Source organism: Rhinopithecus bieti, unplaced genomic scaffold, assembly GCF_001698545.2.
Source record: "Rhinopithecus bieti isolate Rb0 unplaced genomic scaffold, ASM169854v2 scaffold_26131, whole genome shotgun sequence".
NCBI classification, from domain to species: domain Eukaryota; kingdom Metazoa; phylum Chordata; class Mammalia; order Primates; family Cercopithecidae; genus Rhinopithecus; species Rhinopithecus bieti.
The window spans coordinates 2303036-2325241 of NW_016812390.1; the positions used below are offsets into that span (position 1 = coordinate 2303036).

General features: G+C 43.8%; 1 long non-coding RNA gene across 1 annotated transcript in view; it reads right to left on the minus strand.

Moving 5' to 3' along the window:
• Positions 1-7097: 7097 nt before the first annotated feature.
• LOC108544850 (uncharacterized) overlaps positions 7098-22206 on the minus strand; it is a 60109-nt gene continuing 45000 nt past the window's right edge. The window contains exons 4-6 of the long non-coding RNA XR_001889972.1: positions 19235-19443; positions 17403-17407; positions 7098-7485 (exon numbers count right to left, since the gene is read on the minus strand). This is a non-coding gene — a long non-coding RNA (uncharacterized LOC108544850). The remainder of the gene's footprint in view (positions 7486-17402; positions 17408-19234; positions 19444-22206) is intronic.

The following is a 22206-nucleotide window of genomic DNA, read 5'->3' on the forward strand; positions in this document are numbered from 1 at the left end:
AAAAAAAAAAAAAAAAAAAAAAGAAAAGACAAACTGCTTCAGATGTAACAGCCATTGGACAAGACATTTGAATTAAAGGGTGGGCAGGACTTTGTTGGAATCATGGATCAATGCCTAAAGAATAATATTATTGTCTTCCTAAGAGCTACATGAAAAGGATCTTTTAAACCTCATGTTTCCCACATCCCAAATTCCCCTGGCCAAAATTTTGATGGGCTCTGATGATGTCACAGAAAGTTTTTGCGTCATCCAAGCCTGCCCGTTATTCCGGGGAAAGCCAGGATGCCAAAGTCCTGATTTGGGGCTGATTTTTAAGGGTCCTTTTCACTGAGTGGTTCATATTGTAAGTAGTCTAAGTGTAAATACACTTAGAACAAGATTTCAAGGGCAAAGAATTCTTTTGCAATGTTGTTTCAATCATATTTGCTGTGAAAGCCTAAGAAATTTTTTTAGTCAAACTGTCAGGATCATCACAGATGCAATGACTGCTTTGCATAAAGTCATTTTAAAAATTGCTTGGAGGCCGGGCACGGTGGCTCACGCCTGTAATCCCAGCACTTTGGGAGGCCGAGGCAGGCGGATCACCTGAGGTCAGGAATTCAAGACCAGCCTGACCAACATGGAGAAACCCCATCTCTACTAAAAACACAAAAATTAGCCAGGCATGGCAGTGGGTGCTTGTAATCCCAGCTACTCGGGAGGCTGAGGCAGGAGAATCGCTTGAACCCAGGAGGCAAAGGTTGCAGTGAGCCAAGATCATGCCACTGCACTCTGGCCTGGGCAACAAGAGCAAAACTCTGTCTCAAAAAAATAAAAATAAAAAAATCACGTGGAAAAACTTCAAACCATTCTGGGGTATGCTTAGAGTGTTCTCATGATACCAAGCGCCAGGCTCCTGTCTTCTTCAGTGTGTTCCTATTTTATTATTGACAGCTCCCATCAAGGGACCTGCAGGATGCCCTTTCGCCCAATTAAAAATCATTTATAATGCACTAATGAGGGAGGAAAGGGCTTACCAAGGCCAGGCTCCTTCGCTGAGGGACTCTAGGCAATTAAAAACCTGAATACTTTAGAGTTGCTATATCTACCCATGATTTTGCTAGTATCAAATTATGCTAAAGGCCATTTTAAGTTTGCTGGAAAATTAAAAATGTGTTTGCATTGAAGAATAGTGTCTGTGTTTCAATGTATGGCTGTCTTATTTTCAGCCTTTGATTCTGTGTATGTAGTCATTCTTTTACTGCAAACAAAGAGGAGGCAATTAACGGGTTTTGTCACCTACGCACAACACATGACGCCGTAGAGTCACGTGAAGGTGGAGGAAGGATTCAGTTTTGCTTTTTTTTTTTTTTTTTTTTGAGACAGAGTCTGGCTCTGTCGCCCAGGCTGGAGTGCAGTGGCCGGATCTCAGCTCACTGCAAGCTCCGCCTCCCGGGTTTACGCTATTCTCCTGCCTCAGCCTCCCGAGTAGCTGGGACTACAGGCGCCCGCCACCTCGCCCGGCTAGTTTTTTGTATTTTTTAGTAGAGACGGGGTTTCACAGTGTTAGCCAGGATGGTCTCGATCTCCTGACCTCGTGATCCGCCCGTCTCGGCCTCCCAAAGTGCTGGGATTACAGGCTTGAGCCACCGCGCCCGGCCTTCAGTTTTGCTTTGAGGCCTCTCTGTACCTGTTTAGCAAATGGCTTACAAGCTGTTTTGCTCTGAACTGGTGGCAAAGGGCTTTCTCTTCTGTGACATCCAAGCTCTTACCTTTTCTGAATTTACATTCCTGGAAGAAATACTTCACATGTGATACAACATAATAAATACTAACGATGATGATGATCATGATGATGATGATGATAGCAATAACCGTGCCTCCTTACATATCAAGCCCTTTCCAACACAGACCTCTGCCAGAAGAATCAGGCCTCATTTTCTAGAAAAATATGTGTTCTTACTATTCCCATCTTACAGATGAAAAAACTGAAGCTGAGGCCGCATGCGGTGGCTCATGCCTGTAATCCCAGCACTTTGGGAGGCCAAGGCAGGTGGAATGCTTCAGCTAAGGAGTTCCAGACCAGCCTGGCCAACATGGTGAAACCCTGTCTCTACTAAAAATACAAAAATTAGCCAGGCATGGTGGCTTGTGCCTGTACTCCCAGCTACTTAGGGGGCTGAGGCAGGAGGATTGCTTGAGCCCAGGAAGTGGAGGTTGCAGTGAGCCAAGATCTAGGCACTGCACTCCAGCCTGGGTGAGAGAGTGACACCCTGTCTCAAAAAAAAAAAAAAAAAAAAAAAAAAAGGAGGGGAAAAAAAAAAAAAAAAAAAAAAAAAGGAGAGAGAAAAAAAAAAGAAAAGAAAGAAAAAAACTGAAGCTCAGAGCAAGAAATAAAATATCCAAGATGGTACAATTTGAACTTTAGCCTTGTCCAACCCTGACCACTGGTCCATAACCCCTCACAGAGAGAGATTGCTAGTCTCTCAAAAATCATAAGGCAGGTAATATGAATTATGTAAAACAACCATTTCCAAATCAGTCATGCTGTAGAGTTCCTGGAAGAACGTATTATAAATAAAGATTTCTGAGCCCTAACTCCTGTGATTCCAATGGGCTGGGATAGGACCTGGGATTCCTTTGGTTTTGTTTAACAGCCCTCTAGGTGATTCTCATGTAGTCTGTCCACAGATTAGTTAGGGGTGAGATGTTTTGAGACAGTCTCACTATGTTGCCCAGGATGGCCTCAAATTCCTAGCCTCAAGGGATCCTCCCGCCTCAGCCTCAGAGGCCTCCTCCTGGGACTACAGGTATGCACCACTGCACCCAGCTCCAGGGCTAGCAATTTGGACAAAGGGTAAATAAATAACTTACAGCCCTCACAAGAAACATACTTGGCCAAAAGTCACTCAGGTTTGCAGCTCTGTCTTCCAGAGCCCCTACCTCCTCCTCAGGCCAGCAAAGCCCTTTCACTCCCTTTAGGTCATCCAAGTCTCCCAGCCCAGCCACTGTGCACTGCTCTCCCATTGTGCAGATGGGGAAGCTGGTCTGGTCACACACAACCTAATCCACCCAATCTTGTCACATGCTGACTGAAAAAAGGGCTTTCACTCCAGGTGCACATCAGCGTTAACAAAGAGTTCAGGGGACTGATGACAAGCTTTCTTTCCTGAATTCTCAGTCTTTCCCTTCCTGACCTCTGCTATTTTTTTCAGCCTTATTTCCAGGATGAAATATTTTCCCAATAGCAACACCTAACAAGATTCCAGGCCCTGTTTCAAGCACCTATATAAATGATCTCATTTAATCTCCACCACAGCCCTCTGAAGTTGAGGCTGTTACCATGCCCACTGAGAAGCTGTAGCTCAGAGAGGTTAAGCAACAGGCCCAAAGACACACAGCTAGTAAGTGAAGAAGGCAACCAAGCAGTCTGGTTCCAAAGCCTCTGCTCCTAAATGCCATGGTTCAGGCACATTCACTCCTGCCCTCACTCATTGCTTCACCTTTCCACAACATATTGAGCACCAAAATGGGATATGCAGGCGCAGAGGCTGGGCACGATCCACGGTGGAAAGGAAGAATACAAAAGGACATCTTTCTCTTTATCCATCTCTTCAATATTATGTTTTATGCAATTGTTTGTATAGCTATTAGCACCTATTTTTACAAATATAGATAAATGTTTATTCAATGTTTTAATATATTATTTGATAAAATAAATATAAATAAATTGTATACATAAAAATAAAAACTAGCACACAATTTATAAATGAATAGATGGCAGAACATGGGGATCTATATCAAGTTGGACTCTTTTTTTGCTGATAAGGGTGTGCCATCAAAATATTCTAGACCCCATTGGCTAAAAGAGCTTCTGTTTTTGGCAAAATGGGGATGATGGTAATAATGCCTCTCTCATGGGGTTACTTTGAGATGAAGTGAGAGGATTCAGGTGGGCCTGAATCAGCACGGTGCCTGGCCATGGGATGCTCTCCATTGAGAGTATGCTGGTCCCTAGAGATACAGAGGACACTCAGCCTTGGATCTGCCCCAAAGGAGGTCACGGCAACAGGCTCAGGAACAGATAATGGCTGAGGGGAGAGTAGGCAAGTGTTCCCCATGGGAGACTCCAGGCAGGCTTCCTGGAGGAGGGTGCCTCTGCATGGAACCTCAGTGATGACCAGAACTTTAAGTGAAGAAGGGGAGGGCATGCTGCGAGTGAAGTGAGTTGTGTCATTTATTAAGCACCTACTATGTGACAGGCACTGTTTTCACCATTGGGGGTACAGCAGTGAACCAACCAGACAAAAACCTCTGACCTCATGCAGCTGACAGCCTTGTGGGGAAGAAAGCTATGAGTAAAATATATGGTGAGTTAGGAGTGAGAAACGACGAAGAAAAATGAAGTAGGACAGGGAAATCGGAAGTGCTAGAGGCCTGAGTGAATGCCCCTAAGAAAGGAGCATCGAACCAGGACCTGATGGAGGTGAAGGAGCAAGCATCTGGAGGAGAGGCACCACCGGAGGAGGGAGCAGCCCATGCAAAGGCCCTGAAGTGAGGACAGGGGGCACACGCTCAGGAAACAGTGAGGACAAAGTGGGACAGAGGCAGAGTGAGCCAGGGGAAGTAGACAGAGAGGGTCAGGCCAGATGATGTGAGCCTGCAGCCTGAGTGAGGGTTCTGTCTCTGCCTCCGAGGAAGGTGGGAGCCACAGAGGGTCTGGAGCAGAGAAGGAAGGTGCCGTGACTTCCAGTCTAGTTGCATGCATTCTGGCTGCATCAGGAGAAGGGATCACAGGAGGGTGGGGGAGCACAGGAGGGTGAACTGAGAGGCCGTGGCAATGATCCAGACAGGGGCTGGGAGCTTGGACCAGGAGGTAACCAGGAGTGGGGCAGAGAAGCCCCTCACCCCACCTCTTAGGGAGGCTCCTCCGGACTTGCCCCCACCCCCACCCCTCCCTGCACCCCAGCCCAGGCAGTGTTCGCTCAGAAAGCCCTGCCAGCCACCCCCAGGAAAGGCCCAGGCTAGCGGAAAGAGATGTTCAGAGACTGCCAACCCTACAATTACCCGTAAGATGGATTCTTCTCCCTGACAGGGCGCGGGAGCGACCGAGCCTGTTATTACCAAAGCCTAATTACAGCGTCTCGGGCTGCAGTGCTCATTGCAAGAGAAATACCAGCGGCCTGCAAAGCGGGGCTAATTGTTCCCTCCTCCCTCTTTCTTTTTGTCAGAGTATTCAATCGGCAGAAATAATTACACATCTTCTCCCCCAAGGGGCTTGGACACAGGCTTTGCTCTTCTCCCAGGGCTGGAAATTCAGCTCCCTGAATCTGGAATTACCAGCAGGCAGCTTGAACGCTCACCTAGAGGGTGGGTGGCCCTAGGCGAGGCTGTTCTTTCTGGGCCTCTATTTCCTGGGTCCCAAGGTCCGGGTCTGAGTCCCAGAGCTGCCTCTGCCTGCCAGAAGCCTCCAGCTTATTTACTATCCAGAGCACCTCTTCATGCCTGAGCACACGACTTCATGTCTGGGAGCCTCAGTTTCCCCATGGGTTAGATGGTTAGACAGTACCCAGCATAAGGAGTGGCAGACAAATGAGCACAGGCAGGAAAAGCCTTGGCCACGCGCTGCTGCACAGTGGGCATGAATACCTGGTGCCTCATAGGTCAGAGCCTCCTTTGAGAGGTGAAGGAGGTTCTGTGTGTTGAGCACCTACTACATGCCTCACACCCAATGTCCAGCAAGTATTTACTGAATGACCCAACGACAGCTCGCCACCAACCTAGAAAAGGGAGAGTTATTGTTCTTATTGTACTGATGAGAAAACTGAGTCCCAGAGAGGGCAGGTGCTTCCCCCATGGTCACGGTCACGTGGTGTGTGTATGTCTCTGTGTGTCTGTGTGCATCTGTGTGCATGTGTCTGTGTCTGTGTGTCTGTGTGCATCTGTGTGTGTGCATCTGGTTGCACCTGTGTGTGTGTGTGCATCTGTGTGCTTCCATGGATGTGTCTCTGTGCGTGCATGACTGTGTCTGTGTGTGTCTGTGTCTGTGTCTGTGTGTCTCTGTGTGTGGTCACCAGCACCTGGTGGTCTCTGGAAAGCAGAGCCAGCCCCCTAGCCATGAGCCTTTCAGAACCAGCCTCCTGCTCTCGGTCTTTCAGCACTTGCTCCCTCTTCTTTGGGCCTGGGTTCCCCGAGTTTCCAAAAAGATGCCATTAGATGGGACCAGAACACTAAGTAATGTGAGCACACCTGATGAGAGGGTCCATGATCTCCTCCTCCCACTGACTGCTGCGAAGGGAAGGTCTCAGTTGCTGCCAGCCTGTCTCTAGTGCCCTCCAATGTCCCCCCATCGCCTTTATTAGCCAAGGGAACGGACCTCAGGCTTGGCATCCTGAGACACATGCTCGCCAGCATTCATCACCACTCCTCAGAAATCACTGGGTTCATTGTTCAGTGTGTTCATCACACACTGCCTTGCATACATGGTGTGTGATGCTGGGTTTGGGGTTGTTGTTGAAGGCAGTTTATCAAGTTTCCATTTGTTTAAGTGGAAAAACGTGTGTGCTTGAAGTAAGATGAGCCCAAAGACAAGTCTCCTGAGGATATGGCAAAAATGGGAAGGGGCAGGGCAGCTCCAGAACAACTCAGGAGCATCTGAACCAACCAGAAGCCCTCTCGTGTGGGTTCTCCAAGACGCTGAGCACTGAAATTCTATGAACCCCTAAGCTGAAACCTGGTCCATTCCATCTCTGCCATTGAATCGCTGCCGCCCTTTGAAGCACTGTACCCTCTCTTTGCCTCAGTTTCCTCATCGGTAGAGGGGAAAGGACTATCCACTGTAGCTGCCCCCTTCCTGGCCTTTTCAGACCCCAGGCCAGGGTCCCAGGCTGGACAGCTCTGGGCCTGGGTCCTCTGCCAGGTGCCACAGCTGAGTGAGATGTCAGTGCTCAATGGCTCCATTAAGGCTGATGGGCTAATGAGGGGGCACCTGACAGCCCCGAAGACCTGACATGTCTATTTTCAGGAAATGAAACATCTGGTTCCTAGCCCTGTTCTTCTCCTCTGCACCATCTGCCCAGCTTCAGCAAGGCCCAGTAGTGTCTGTGCCTGACAGATTGCCCTTCTGATATCTTTATTATTGCTTTGAAAAGACACCATGGGGGCTCCTGACCCACCATCCTTTCCTGGAGAAATGCTCCCCCCAGGGTGTTCCGATGTCAGCCAGGTTAAGGATGTGACACCACTGGCAGTTCCTGGCCAGAAGTTCCCCCTGTCACTCTGACGTCTCCATAAATAATGCCCAGCCTCTCTGAGAAGTCCAGCTCAGGACTGGGATTGCAGATGCTTGCACAACACACTGCCAGTTCCACATTTCCTGCCAGAGGTCAGCTCCTTCCATGAGTTTTGGGAAATAAGGATTTCAAAAACAACAGTCAATAAGTAAATTCAAGAACCATGGGTTGCACACATCCTTGAGGCCTCAGGTTGAATTCAAAACTTGCCCACCTTTAATGTAAAGATGCCCCGAGAGAATGAGTGTGAGCTATCATGCATTCACTCACTCGTCCACTCATTCATTTCCAAAGCGTGTCCATAGGACACACTTTGACCCTGCTTGTTCAAGAAATAAACGGCACGGAAATGAAAAGCAGGGGGAGCACATGTTATAAAGGACATTTAAGAGGACTTGTCAACCAAAAGCACTGTGTGGATCTTACGGGGATCCTGATTTGAATAAATTGGATGTTAAAAAACACCCTTGAGAGGAGCATGGGTGGTTGAACATGGACTAAGCTAGAAGATAGCAAGCAATTATTGTCAATTTTTTTTAGATGCCATGAGAGTTCCGTGGTTACTTTTTTTTTAATCCTTATCTGTAAAGTCCAGGATTTCCTCGAAAACATTCCAGCCCCTCCCCCTACACACACACATACACACACACACACACAGACAACTAAGGACTTTGGGATGAAATGAGAGCCGCAGAATGAGACAACAACGGCTGCTGCTGGGGCAGAGGTGCGGGAGAGTTCGTGTCTGTATAATGATTATGCTGGGCCCTCCAATTCTCAGCTCTTTTTTAATGTCAATAATAATCATAATAAGTTAAAAGGAATGTCAGCCTGCAATGTTGGAAGACTCATTCTGCTGGGTGTGAAAAGTAACTGGCACCCAGTAGGTGCTTATTAAGGATAATTCCCTCATCCCTTTTCATGTAATCATCCCCACAATCCTTGTGGTGAGCAGCTGAGTCTCGGAGACATGCAGTGATGGTCACGGGACCAGAACTGAGGCTACCTAGTATCTTAGTCTTAGGGGGCCCAAGGCACTCCCCATGCTCCCATGGAAGCCAGCATTGAGCCTGCCTGCAGGAGGTCAGAATTCCACATGAATATAAGTAATATAGCACATAATACAATATATCATTATATATCATCATCACATATAATTTATTATATCATATAATTATGTTACAATTACCTACATGTTATCATATACATATTGTATTACATGTCATATTACTGTATTATATAATATTATACAGTGTTATAACAAGGGATGTATTGTCTGTAATATTAGAATGAATATGACATGCAATGTGTTATATTATATTTTACTATATTTTTCTGTAATAACCCTGAGGAGATATGTACATGATTTTAAATTGCAGCTGGTCCTCCCAGTACTTTCTCCCTCTCTCTGTTTTATTTCTAACATAGAGGAGCTGTTTTATCATAGAGCATATTAAATGACAGTATATAATGGAGTTATTTATTGTGTTTTCCAAAGCATCAGGAAATTCAGTCAGTTTTGATTCACTCCCAGCGCATCACTGGCCCCCAGTAAAGCTTTCTGGGCAATTAGACACAGACTGGGTTTACATACGTGTGAATCCCTGGTTCTCAGCAGGGTGGAGGCCCAAATGCCCCCTCCTCTTGCCCTCACCCAGGAGCTTTACAACCAGGTGCTCTAAGATCACAGGCACTACTCACTGACTCATTCATTCATTCCCTCCCTACTTCCCTCATTCACTTACCCATTCCCACTGCATTTGTTAGCATGGGTATTAGCTCTACACCAGTCCCAGTACGATGTGAAGGATAGACAGGTCCCAAGGGATATGGTTTGGCTGTGTCCCCACCCAAATCTCACCTTGAATTGTAGCTCCCACAATTCCCACGTGTTGTAGGAGGAAACCAGTGGGAGGTAATTGAATCATGGGGGTGGGTCATTCCCATGCTGTTCTCGTGATAGTGAATAAGTCTCACGAGATCTGATAGTTCTATAAAGAGGAGTTTCCCTCACAAGCGCTCTCTTTTCCTGCTGCCATCCATGTAAGACATGACTTGCTCCTCCTTGCCTTCTGTCATGATTGTAAGGCCCCCCCAGCCATGTGGAACCTCTTTCCATTAAACCTCTTTCCTGTATAGATGACCCAGTCTCAGGTATATTTTTATTAGCAGCATGAAAACAGACTAATACATTGAGCCTGTGGGGTTTCCTTTTATAAAGGGAGAGGCAAACCAGAAACAAATACCTACATAATTTAAATAATTGCAGATAGGGATTTGAGAAACAAAAAACAGAAACTAGCAGAGGTTCCTGTGATGGAGAATGAAGGAGATCCACCTTAGACTGGGTGGCCAGGAGCAGTTGACATTCAAGGTGAGAGCTGTGAGGAACTGGGGAAAGAGCACCCCAGACAAGAGAAGAGTGGGTGCAAAGGCCCTGAGGCTGGACCAAGCCCAGCTGTGCAAGGATCAAAGACAGGCTAGAGCCAAGGTCAGGGAGGTGGAGGGGCTGGCAAGATGGGCAATGGGGTGACTGGCCTTGAGGGAAATAGCCAAGATCTTTGTCCTGTGCCTCATTTTTAAAAAAATTACCTTCCTGAATGCTTATGCACTGTTGGTGGGAATGTAAATTAGTTCAGCCCCTATGGAAAGCAGTTTGGAAATTTCTCAAAGAACTGAAAATAGAACCACCATTAGACCCAGCAATCCCATGACTAGGCATATGCACAAAGGAAAATAGATTGTTCTACCAAAATGACACCTACACTGGTATGTTTATCATAGCACTATTCACAATGGTAAAGGCGTGGAATCAACCCAGGTGCCCATCAACGGTGGAATGAATAAAGAAATGTTGGCGGGGCATGGTGGCTCACGCCTATAATCCCAGCACTTTGGGAGGCTGAGGCGGGCGGATCTCGAGGTCAAGAGATGGAGACCATCCTGGCTAACACGGTGAAACCCTGTATCTACTAAAAATACAAAAAATTAGCCGGGTGTAGTGGCAGGTGCCTGTAGTACCAGATACTTGGGAGGCTGAGGCAGGAGAATGGCATGAATCCAGGAGGCGGAGCTTGCAGCGAGCCAAGATCGCATCACTGCACTCCAGCCTGGGCGACACAGCAAGACTCTGTCTCAAAAAAAAAGAAAAAAGAAAGAAAAAAAAAAAGAAGTGTGGTACATCTACGCCATGGAATACTACACAACCATAAAAATGAATAAAATCCCAGCTTTGTAGCAACATGGATGCAGCTGGAGGCCATTATCCTAAGTGAATTAACACAGAAACCAAATATCATACATTCTCACTCATAAGTGGGAGCTAAACACTGGGTACACATGGGCAAAAGGATGACAAGAGTAGACAGCAGGGACTCCAAAAGGAGGAGGGAGAGGGCAAGGGCTGAAAAACTTCCTATTGGGTACAGCATTCACTATCTGTGTGATGGGATCAATAGAAGCCCGAACCTCAGCGTCATGTAACACACCCTTGTAAGAAACCTGCACATGTACCCCCTAAATCTAAAATTAAAATTAAGAAAGAATTCCTTTCCCTTTGCTGGGAAGAGCGTTTCCCACAGCAATGGGTTGAGTGCTAAGGCAACACAAATGGCATTTGTGCTCTCAAGGGACAGCCTATGGGAGCTTCTCACCAATCAGATGGAATTCTTTCTGTCAGGAAGACATAGAATCTCATAGGCCTTCGAAGGAATCCAGTTCCTTGCCTCTCATACCCCATTAAATGCCCAAATTCCCCTCTGCACGTCCTCCAGCACCCAGACCCTACTCCCCACCTGCCATGGTAGAATTCTTCCTCCCACCTGGCAAACCCTTCCTGGATAGTTTCAGGGGAAGGAATCTCTTTTTCACACTAAATTGGAAGCTGCTTCTTGTGGTTCCCTCCCCGCCGAGTCTGCTGGTATTGGCTCTGTCCTATGGTCTTCCACCCCTCGTGCTGCCCCAGCCTCACCTTGACTCATACTAACTGGCCCATGGGAGGTACCAGTTCACAAAGCAAACTATATATGTGGATTGCATTAAATGTCCAGAAGAGAAGAGGGACCTTCGCTGGTCTGTGCTATTCAAACTTTCCTCCAAATCCTGTGCTTAGCTCCAGGCCTTCCCCAGGAATAGACCAAGAGTGTCCAGAGAAGGTGGTCAGGGATGTGCGGGGATTGATAATCTATCTCATGGAGGGGCTAACGTAGTGAGGCCTGCTCAGCACAGAGAAGCAAAGTCTCGAGACTCCAGTGCCCATCTCTGATCTCCACCAGGACAAAGGGAACAGGCAAGAGACCTCAACAAATGTTTGAAAGAGATGAAAAGCGAATGGAAGGAAGTTCAATGGGACAGAGGAACTATAATCCCAAGTACATGTGAAGGAGGTACCAAAGAGGACCGGTTCCCCAACAGGCCCCAGGAGCCTCAGGACGTGGAAGCCCCAGATCCAGCAGACAATGGGAGTGGGGAGAGAGGAAAAGTTGAAGGTCTCTGCACTGAAATAATCTACCTGTTCCCCAACACCTGCAAGAGACCCCAGGAGCCAGGTGCCTATCTATGCTCACTGCCACCCCCCTGGCCTCATCTCCTTGGAGCAGGTGACAGGGAGGGGCTCAGGACCTGAGGTGACAACAGACAAGGCATTGAAAAGAGGAGCTTAATTACAGTGCAGCACAAAGATGGTCAGACACTTGTCCCCTTTCCGCGCCCCACACTGACATCAGCAGGACAACTTTCACACAGGGAACTGAAAGATCTTTCTTCAGGAACACTGAACAGTCTCAGAGAAAAACCAGAGAAAAACCTCCACATACTGATATTTGGAAGATGCCCAACAAAATGATCAGTCCCTTGAGAGAAAACTCACCAGAGGACAAAGCCCACCAGAACTGCAAATATTCATCTTTGGAGTGCCTCATTCTCAGATTCACCAGATGGCCACGACTCCCAGTGAGACACAGAGAGACCAGACTCCAGACAATGAAATTGATAATAATAGCTTTCATTGACTAGGTTCACCCTCTGGGCCAAGCACTGTCCTGAGGGTTTTGCATGGATTATTTCACTTAATTCTCACAACCCTATGAGGTCAGTATTATCATAAGCCCACTTTACAGATGATGTTCAGAAAGATTAAGTAACTTTTTTTCAATTTTTATATTTATTTTTATTTTTTTTAATAGAAACAGGGTCTCACTGCATTGCCCAGGCTAGTCTCAAATGTCTGAGCTTAAGCAATCCTCCTGCCTTGGCCTCCCAAAGTCCTGGAGTTACAGGCGTGAGCCACCATACCCTGCCTTTGTTTATTTACTTTTTTGTTAAGTAACTTTCTAAGATGACACAGCAAGTTCATTAATGACACAGTGAGTTCAAGTTCAAGTTATGTGGAACTTGACTCCAGTCTGTCTGACTCCAAAGTCCATGCTCCTTCTCACTGGGCTCATCTCATAGACTGCAGACCTCAATGCCATGAGTTGCCTGGGAGGCCATTATTACAGGAAGGTTGTCTGGGGAGTGTAGAAACACAGCCTGGGCGGGGGTGGGGGTTCTAGTCTTAGGTTCCCCTGACTGAGGCCAAACTACCCCAGAGCGGAGTGCATGGCTGAACCTGCTTTTTTTTTTTTTTTTTTTTTCCATATGATTAGTTTTTTGCGGGGGTTGGGGCAGTAAAGGAAAAAATCCAATCCAGAAAAGGCAGCTAAAGGATGAGTGGCACTTTTGTTAGCTTCACAGGGGTCGGGGACAAGAGTTGGGCTTTACCAAAGGGGAGGACACTGAAACAAAGCCCATACTTTGGAATGCAGTCCTGCATTCGGAACCGCAGAAGCAAGTGGGAACAGGAAGTTGGCGAGTCCAGCTTCCAGTCATCTGGACACCCAGAAAATCTCGATCTGTGAAATTGCATTGAGGTGATGCTAAATTCTAGTGTTCACTAGGATACTGGTAGAAGCAAACAAAAATATTCTCTGAAAGAGAATACCTACAATCCTAGGCCTTGAGTTATTTTGGTAAGCAATTTTGCATATAAAATATCCACCACATAGCTAAACATAGCCAAGCAAATGAAGAGACAAGACAACATGAATAAAACCAGCAAAGTCAACAGACAATAGAAATAGACACACAGAGGCTCTGGATATCGGGATGATCAGGAACAGTCTTCAAAATTACTATGTTTATAAGTCCCAGGAGACAACAGAAAAGACTGATAATTTCAGCAGAGAATTGAAAACTATATTTTAAAAAATGAATGGCAGATTTGAGCTAAATAGAACTAAATTTCCCAATTTCAAATATAATCACTGAAATAAAAAACACAGTGAATAGGTTAACGGTGGATTAGACACAGCTAAAGAGAGAATTAAGTTAGATGATAGATTAAAAGAAAATGTCCAAAATGAAGCAAAGTGAGATAAAACTATGAGAGGAAAACAAATGAGGGAATAAAAGACAGTGAGAACACAGTAAAAGGTCTAAATACATTTCACTGGAATCCAGTAGAAGCTATGAGATAAAGGGGCAATATATGATGATAAAATGGCTGCAAACTGTCCAAAGGTGATGAAAAAAATCAATCTATAGATTCAAGAATTCCAACAAATCCGAAGCACAATTTTTTAAAAGCCTACACAAATATTTCAAAGTAAAACTGTAGAAAACCAAAGACTAAGACAAAGTCTTAAAAACAGGCAAGAAGTACCCAAAATTACTTTTAAAAGTAACAATTAGAATGAGCGCTAGCTTTTCCACAAGAAATACAAAATACAGAGGACAATAGAATGATGATACCAATGTGCCAAAGAAAATAACCACCAACCTAAGAACTTCATAATCAGAGAAAATATCTTTCAAGAACAAAGATGAATAAAGGCATGTTCAGATACATTTTTAAATTACAGAATTGTCACTAGCAGACATGAACTAAAGGAAATACTAATAGGTTTTCTTCAAGCAGAAAGGAAATAATTTCAGATGTAATTTCATCAGTTCAATTTTTGTAATGAAGGGTAGTAATAAAAATAATATGCTGTGGTGGGAATGCATAAGACTTCCAGCTATGGTTGTGTGAGGATGTGAGCAAAGGCTCTCTGCTCAAAGAGCTGGATAAAACCGACAGACCAACCATTTAGGCATGCTGAAAATGGGCTACATACATACAGCCATCTGAGATCTGTTATGCTTGAAAACCTACTGATATTCAAATAGTAGCAGGGTAAGACTGTGACCATAGTGCCTAGGGCTTTTCCCAATCCCCCATCCGGTTGACACAGAGGCTCCTCTAGGGTATGAGGACCAGAAATGAGGCTGCTATAGTTAAAGGTGGCTCGTTCAATGTGGAGCAGTGTGTGATGGCCACTCGGTGAAAGTGATAATCTCAGAATGGGGAAACAGGTGGGCCAATAGCTCTACTATTCTGAGTTGTCATTGTGACTGGGGCAAAGAGAGTCCCAGCAGCATGTGTGAAATAAAGAATGGAGAAGGCTCAAGCTATGCACACATATTGGCCAAGCTATGCGCAATAATTGGCCAGTTATTGCACTCTTGTGCAATAATTGAAATGAAAAAAAAATCACTAGAAGTGTTCAACAGCAGATTTGAGATAGAAGTAATAATTCTTAAACTTGAAGAAAGATCAGTAGAAATTATTCAATCTGAAAAACTAAGAGTTAAAAAGACTGAAAATCATAAAGAGAGCCTCTGAGACCTGCGAGACAATATGAAGCACACAAATATATGTGTAAAGGGAGTACCAAAAATACACAGAGAGAGAGAAAGAGGCAGAAAGAATTGTTTAATATATTGACATATTGGCCAAAACTTCCTAAATTTAATTTAAACATTTTTAATTACACATCCAAGAAGCTCAACAAACCCCAAGATGAAAATATACAAAGACGTATGCACATAAGCATACCACAGTAAAACGTTTTAAAGCTAAGGAGAAAGTGAAAATCTTAACAGCAGCAAAAGAAAATAGACTCATGTATAGGGGAGCAACAGTAAAATTAATTTTCCTGACTTCTCACTAGAAACAATGGACACCATAAGGCAGTGCGATAACACATTCCAAGTGATGACAGGAAAAGACCATCAGCCAAAATTACTGTACCCCAAAAACCTATCCTCCAAACATTAATGCAAAATACAAACATTCCCAGAAAAACAAAAACTGAGGGAATCTATTGCTGACTGGCTTACCTTAGAAGTTCTCTAAGAAGTCTACCGAGCTAAAGAGAAATGACTTCAGAGAGTTACTAAAATCCGTAGAAAGAAATGAAAAACACCAGAAAAGGTAAATAAAGGCATACATAAAAGATATTGCAGGTTTAATTCCAGACCGCAGCAATAAAGCAAATATCACAATAAAGCAAATCACACAAAATTTTTGGTTTTCCAGTGCCTATAAAGGTTACATTTACATTATACCTTTATACTGTAGTCTATTAAGTGTGCAATACGATTATGTCTACAAATGTACACGCCTTAATTTAAAAATACTTTTATTGCTAAAAGATGCTTTAAAAAAAAAATCTGAGTTTTCAGCAAGTCATAATCTTTTTGCTGGTGGAGGATCTTGCCTCAATATGATGGCTACTGATGGATCAGGGTGTTGGTTGCTAAAGGAAGGGTGGTTGCGACAATTTCTGAAAATAAGACAACAGTGAAGCTTGCTGCATTGATTGACTCTTTCACTAAAGATTTCTCTGTACCTCGTGGTGCTGTTTGATAGCATTTTACCCACAGTAGAAATTCTTTCAAAATTGAAGTTAATCCTTTTAAACCCTGCCACTGCGTTAATCAACCAAGTTTATGTATTAGTCTAAATGCTTTGTTGCCATTTCAACAATGTTCACAGCATCTTCACATGGAGTAGTTTCCATTTTAAGAAACCACTTTATTTGATCATCATAAGAAGCAACTTCTCATCAGTTAAAATTGTATTATGGGATTGTGGCAGTTCAGTCACATCCTCAGGCTCCACTTCTAATTCTAGTTCTCTTGCTGTTTCCACCACAACTGCAATGATTTCCTCTACTGGAGTCTTGAACCGCTCAAAGCTATCCATCAAGGTTGGAATCAACTTCTTTCAAACTCCTGTTAATGTTGATATTTTGACCTGCTCCCATGATTCATGAATGTTCTTAATGGCATCTAGAATGGTGAATTCTTTCCAGAAAGTTTTCAACTTACTTTGCCCACATCCATCAGAGGAATCACTATCTATATCAGCTATAGCCTTATGAAATGTATTTCTTAACTAAGAAGACTTGAAAATCAAAATTACTTCTTGATCCATGGGCTGCAAAATGAATGTATTAGCAGGCATAAAAATAATATTAATCTACTTATACATCTCTATCAGATTCTTGGGCGACCAAGTGCACTGTCAATAAACAATAATATTTTGAAAGGAATATTTTCTGCTGAGCAGTAGGTCTCAACAGTGGGCTTAAAATATTCAGTAAGTCATGCTGTAACAAATGTGCTGTCATCCAGGCTTTGTGGTTCCATTTCTAGAGCACAGGCAGAGTAGATTTAGCATAATTAATAACATAATTAGTAAGAGCCCTAGATTTTTGGAATGGTAAGTGAACATTGGTTTCAACTTAAAAGCACCAGCTTCATTAGCCCCTCACAAGAGAGTCAGCCTGTGCTTTGATGTTTTGAAGCCAGGCATTGACTTCTCTCTAGCTATGAAAGTCCTAGATGGCATTTTCTACTAATAGAAGTATGTTTTATCTCCATTGAAAATCTGTTGTTTAGTGTAGCTACCTTTATCAGTTACCACAGCTGGATCTTCTCAATAACTTGCTTCAGCTTCTACATCAGCACTTGCTGCTTCACCTTGCACTTCTGCTATGAAGATGACTTCTTTCCTCAAACCTCATGAGCCAGTCCCTGCTAGATTCAAACTTTCCTCCTGCAACTTCCTTACATCTCTCAACCTTCATAGAATTGAAGAGAGCTAGGGCCTTTCTCTGGATTAGGCTTTGGCTTAAGGAAGTGTTGTGGCTGGTCTGATCTTCTATCCAGGCCACTCAAGCTTTCTCCATATTAGCAGTAAGGCTGCTTCACTTTTTTATCATGCGTATGTTCACTGGAGCAGAACTTTCAATTTCCTTCAAGAACTTTTCCTTTGCATTCACAACTTGCCTAACTGGTACAAGAGGCCTAGCTTTTGGCTTATCTTGGCTTTCAACATACCTTCCTCACTAAGCTTAATCATTACTAGTTTTTTATTTAAAGTGAAAGATGTACAACTCTTCCTTTCACTTGAACACTCTCAGGCCATTGTAGGGTTATTAATTAGTATAACTTTAATATTGTTGTGTCTCAGGGAATAGGGAAGCCAGAAGAGAGAGAGAAACACAGAATGGGTGGTTGGGGGAGCAGTCAGAATACACATATTTATCGATCAAGTTCACTGTATTATATGAGCATAGTTTGTGGCACTCCAAAACAATTACAATAGTAGCATCAAAGATCACTGATTGCAGTCACCGTAACAGATAAAATAATGAAAAAGTTTGAAATATTGTGAGAATTACCAAAATGTGACACAGATATATGAAGTGAACACATGCTGCTGGAAAAATGGTTCCAACAGACTTGCTCAACACAGTGTTGCCAGTAACCTCCAATTTGTCAAAAAACACAGTATCTCCAAAGTGCAATAAAACAAGGTATACCTGCACATTAATTAATATAAAAGACTATAAATACATATATCTCATTTCTTGCTTTAACATCTTTAAAATACACAGTATTGCATAAAGCAATTATTGCAGCACTGTATTGTTCACTTTATAACATATATGAATATAATAGGTTTTGAAATATTAGCACAAAAGAGAGATATGGAAATAGAGTTATGATGGAACAGAGTTTATATTTTACCAGTATTAATAATAATTTGAAGTAGACAGGAGATTGCTGCTGGCAAGATGGCTGAATAGGAACAGCTCTGGTCTTTGTTTGCACTGTGATCTCATCTCCCAGTGAGATCAATGCAGAAGGCAGGTGATTTCTCCATTTCCAACTGAGATACCCAGTTCATCTCACTGGAACTGGTTAGACAGTGGGTACAGCCCATGGAGGGCAAGCCGAAGCAGGGTGAGGCATCACCTCACCAGGGAAGCACAAGGGTTCAGGGAACTTCCTCCTCTAGCCAAGGGAAGTGGTGAAGGACTGTACCATGAGGAACAGGGCACTTTGGCCCAGATACTAAGCTTTTCCCATGGTCTTTGCAACCCTCAGACCAGAAGATTCCCTCTGGTGCCTATACCACCAGGGCCCTGGGTTTCAAGCACAAAACTGAGCAGCCATTTGAGCAGACACCAAGCTAGCTGCAAGAGATTTTTTTTTTCATACCCCAGTGCTGCCTGGAATACCAGTGAGACAGAACCGTTCATTCCCCTGGAAAGGGGGCTGAAGCCAGGGAGCCAAGTGGTCTAACTCAGCAGATCCCACCCCCACGGAGCCCAGGAAGCTAAGATCCACTAGCTTGAAATTCTCACTGCCAGCACAGCAGTCTGAGGTCAACCTGGGATGCTTGAGCTTGGTGGAGGGAGGGGCGTCCGCCATTACTGAGGCTTGAGTAGGTGGCTTTACCCTCACAGTGTAAACAAAGCCTCTGGGAAGTTCCAACTGGGCAGAGCCCTCCACAGCTCAGCAAAGCTGCTGCAGCCAGACTGCCTCTCTAGATTCCTCCTCTCTGTGCAGGGCATCTCTGAAAAAAAGGCAGCAGCCCCAGTCAGATAAAACCCCCATCTCCCTGGGACAGAGCACCTGGGGGAAAGGACACCTGTGGGTGCAGCTTCAGCAGACTTAAACATCCCTGCTGGATGGTTCTGAAGAGAGCAGTAGATCTCCCAGCACAGCGTTCAGTTCTGTTAAGGGCCAGACTGCCTCCTCAAGTGCATCCCTGACCCCCATGTCTCCCAGCAGGGACCAACAGACACCTCATACAGGAGAGCTCCAGCTAGCGTCTGGTGGGTGCCCCTCTGGGATGAAGCTTCTAGAGGAAGGAACATGCAGCAATCTTTGCTGTTCTGCAGCCTCCGCTGGTGATACCCAGGCAAACAGGGTCTAGAGTGGACCTCCAGAAAACTCCAGACTCCAGAAAACTCCTGCAGACCTGCAGCAGAGGGGCTGACTGTTAGAAGGAAAACTAACAAACAGAAAGGAACAGCATCAATATCAACAAAAAGGACGTCCACTCAGAGACCCCACCCAAAGGTCACCAACATCAAAGACCAAAGGTAGATAAATCCACAAAGATGAGGAGAAACCAGCACGAAAAGGCTGAAAATTCCAAAAACCAGAATGCCTCTTCTCCTCCAAAGGATCACAACTGCTTGCCAGCAATGGAACAAAACTGGATGGAGAATGAGTTTGATGAATTGACAGAAGTAGGCTTCAGAAGGAGGGTAATAACAAACTCCTCCAAACTAAAGGAGCATGTTCTAACCCAATGCAAAGAAGCTAAGAACCTTGAAAAAAATGTTAGAGTAATTGCTAACCAGAATAACCAGTTTAGAGAAGAACACAGATGACCTGACGGAGCTGAAAACACAGCATGAGAACTTCGGGAAACATACACAAGTATCAATAGCTGAATCGATCAAGCAGAAGAAAGGATGTCAGAGATTGAAGATCAACTTAACGAAATGAAGTGAGAAGACAAGATTAGAGAAAAAAGAATGAAAAGGAATAATCAAAGCCTCCAAGAAATATGGGACTATGTTAAAAGACCAAATATATGTTTGATTGGTGTACCTGAAAGTGATGGGGTGAATGGAACCAAGTTGGAAAATGCTCTTCAGGATATTATCCAGGAGAACTTGCCCCACCTAGCAAGACAGCCCAACATTCAAATTCAGGACATACAGAGACTACCACAAAGATACTCCTCGAGAAGAGCAACCCCAAGACACATAATCATCAGATTCACCAAGGTTGAAAATTCACCTAGGTTGAAAATATTACGAGCAGCCAGAGAGAAAGTTGGGGTTACCCACAAAGGGAAACCCATCAGACTAACAGTGGATCTCTCAGCAGAAACCGTACAAGCCAGAAGAGAGTGGGGGCCAATATTCAACATTCTTAAAGAATTTTCAACCCAGAATTTCATATTCAGCCAAACTAAGCTTCATAAGTGAAGGAGAAATAAAATCCTTTACAGACAAGCAAATGCTGAGAGATTTTGCCACCACCAGGCCTGCCTTACAAGAGCTCCTGAAGGACGCACTAAACATGGAAAGGAAAAACTGATACCAGCCACTGCAAAAACATACCAAATCGTAAAGACCATTGACACTATGAAGAAAATGCATCAACTAGCAGGCAAAATAACCAGCTAGCATCATGACAAAATCAAATTCACACAAAATAATATTAACCTTAAATGTAAATGGGCTAAATGCCCCAATTAAAAGACACAGACTGGCAGATTGGATAAAGAGTCAAGACTCATCACTGTGCTGTATTCAGGAGACCCATCTTACCTGCAAAGACACACATAGGCTCAAAATAAAGGGATGGAGGAAGATGTACCAAGCAAATTGAAAGCAAAAAAAAGCAAGGGTTGCAATCCTAGCTCTCTGATAAAACAGACTTTAAACCAACAAAAATCAAGAGACAAAGAAAGGTATTACATAATGGTAAAGGAATAAATGCAACAAGAAGAGCTAACTATCCTAAATATATATGCACCCAATACAAGAGCACCCAGATTCAAAAAGCAAGTTCTTAAAGACCTACAAAGAGACTTAGACTTCCACACAGTAATAGTTGGAAATTTTAACACCTCACTGTCAATATTAGACAGATCAGTGAGACAGAAAATTAACAAGGATATTCAGAACTTGAACTCAGCTCTGGGCCAAGCAGATCTAATATACATCTACAGAACTCTCCACCCCACATTAACAGAATATACATTCTTCTCAGGACTACCTTGCACTTATTCTAAAATTGACCACATAATTGGAAGTAAAACACTCCTCAGCAAATGCAAAAGAATGGAAATCATAACAAACATTCTCTCAGACCACAGTGCAATTAAATTGGAACTCAGGATTAAGAAACTCACTCACAACCACACAACTACATGGAAACTGAACAACCTGCTCCTGAATGACTACTGGGTAAATAACAAAATTAAGGGAGAAATAAATAAGTTCTTTGAAACCAATGAGAACAAAGACGCAACGTGCCAGAATCTCTCAGACACATTTAAAGCAGTGTTTAGAGGGAAATTTATAGCACTAAATGCCCACGAGAGAAAGCAGGAAAGATCTAAAACTGACACCCTAACATCACAATGAAAAGAACTAGAGAAGCAAGAGCAAACAAATTCAAAAGCTAGCAGAAGACAAGAAATAACTAAGATCAGAGCAGAACTGAAGGAGATAGAGACACAAAAATCCCTTCAAAAAATCAATGAATCCATTAGCTGGTTTTTTGAAATGAGCAACAACCTAGATATACCTCTAGCAAGACTAATAAAGAAGGTAAGAGAGAAGAATCAAATAGACCCAACAAAAAATGATAAAGGGAATATCACCACTGATCCCACAGAAATATAAACTACCATCAGAGAATACTAAAACACCTCTATGCAAATAAACTAGAAAATCTTGAAGAAATGGATAAATTCCTGGACACATACACCCTCTCAAGTCTAAACCAGGAAGAAGTCAAATCCAATAGACCAATAACACATTCTGAAATTGAGATAGTAATTAATAGCCCACCAACCAAAAAAAGTCCAGGACCACACAGATTCACAGCCAAATTTTACCAGAGGTACAAAGAGGAGCTGGAACCTTTCCTTCTGAAACTATTTCAAACAATAGAAAAAGAGGGAATCCTTCCTAACTTGTTTTATGAGACCAGCATCATCCTGATACCCAACCCCGGCAGAGACACA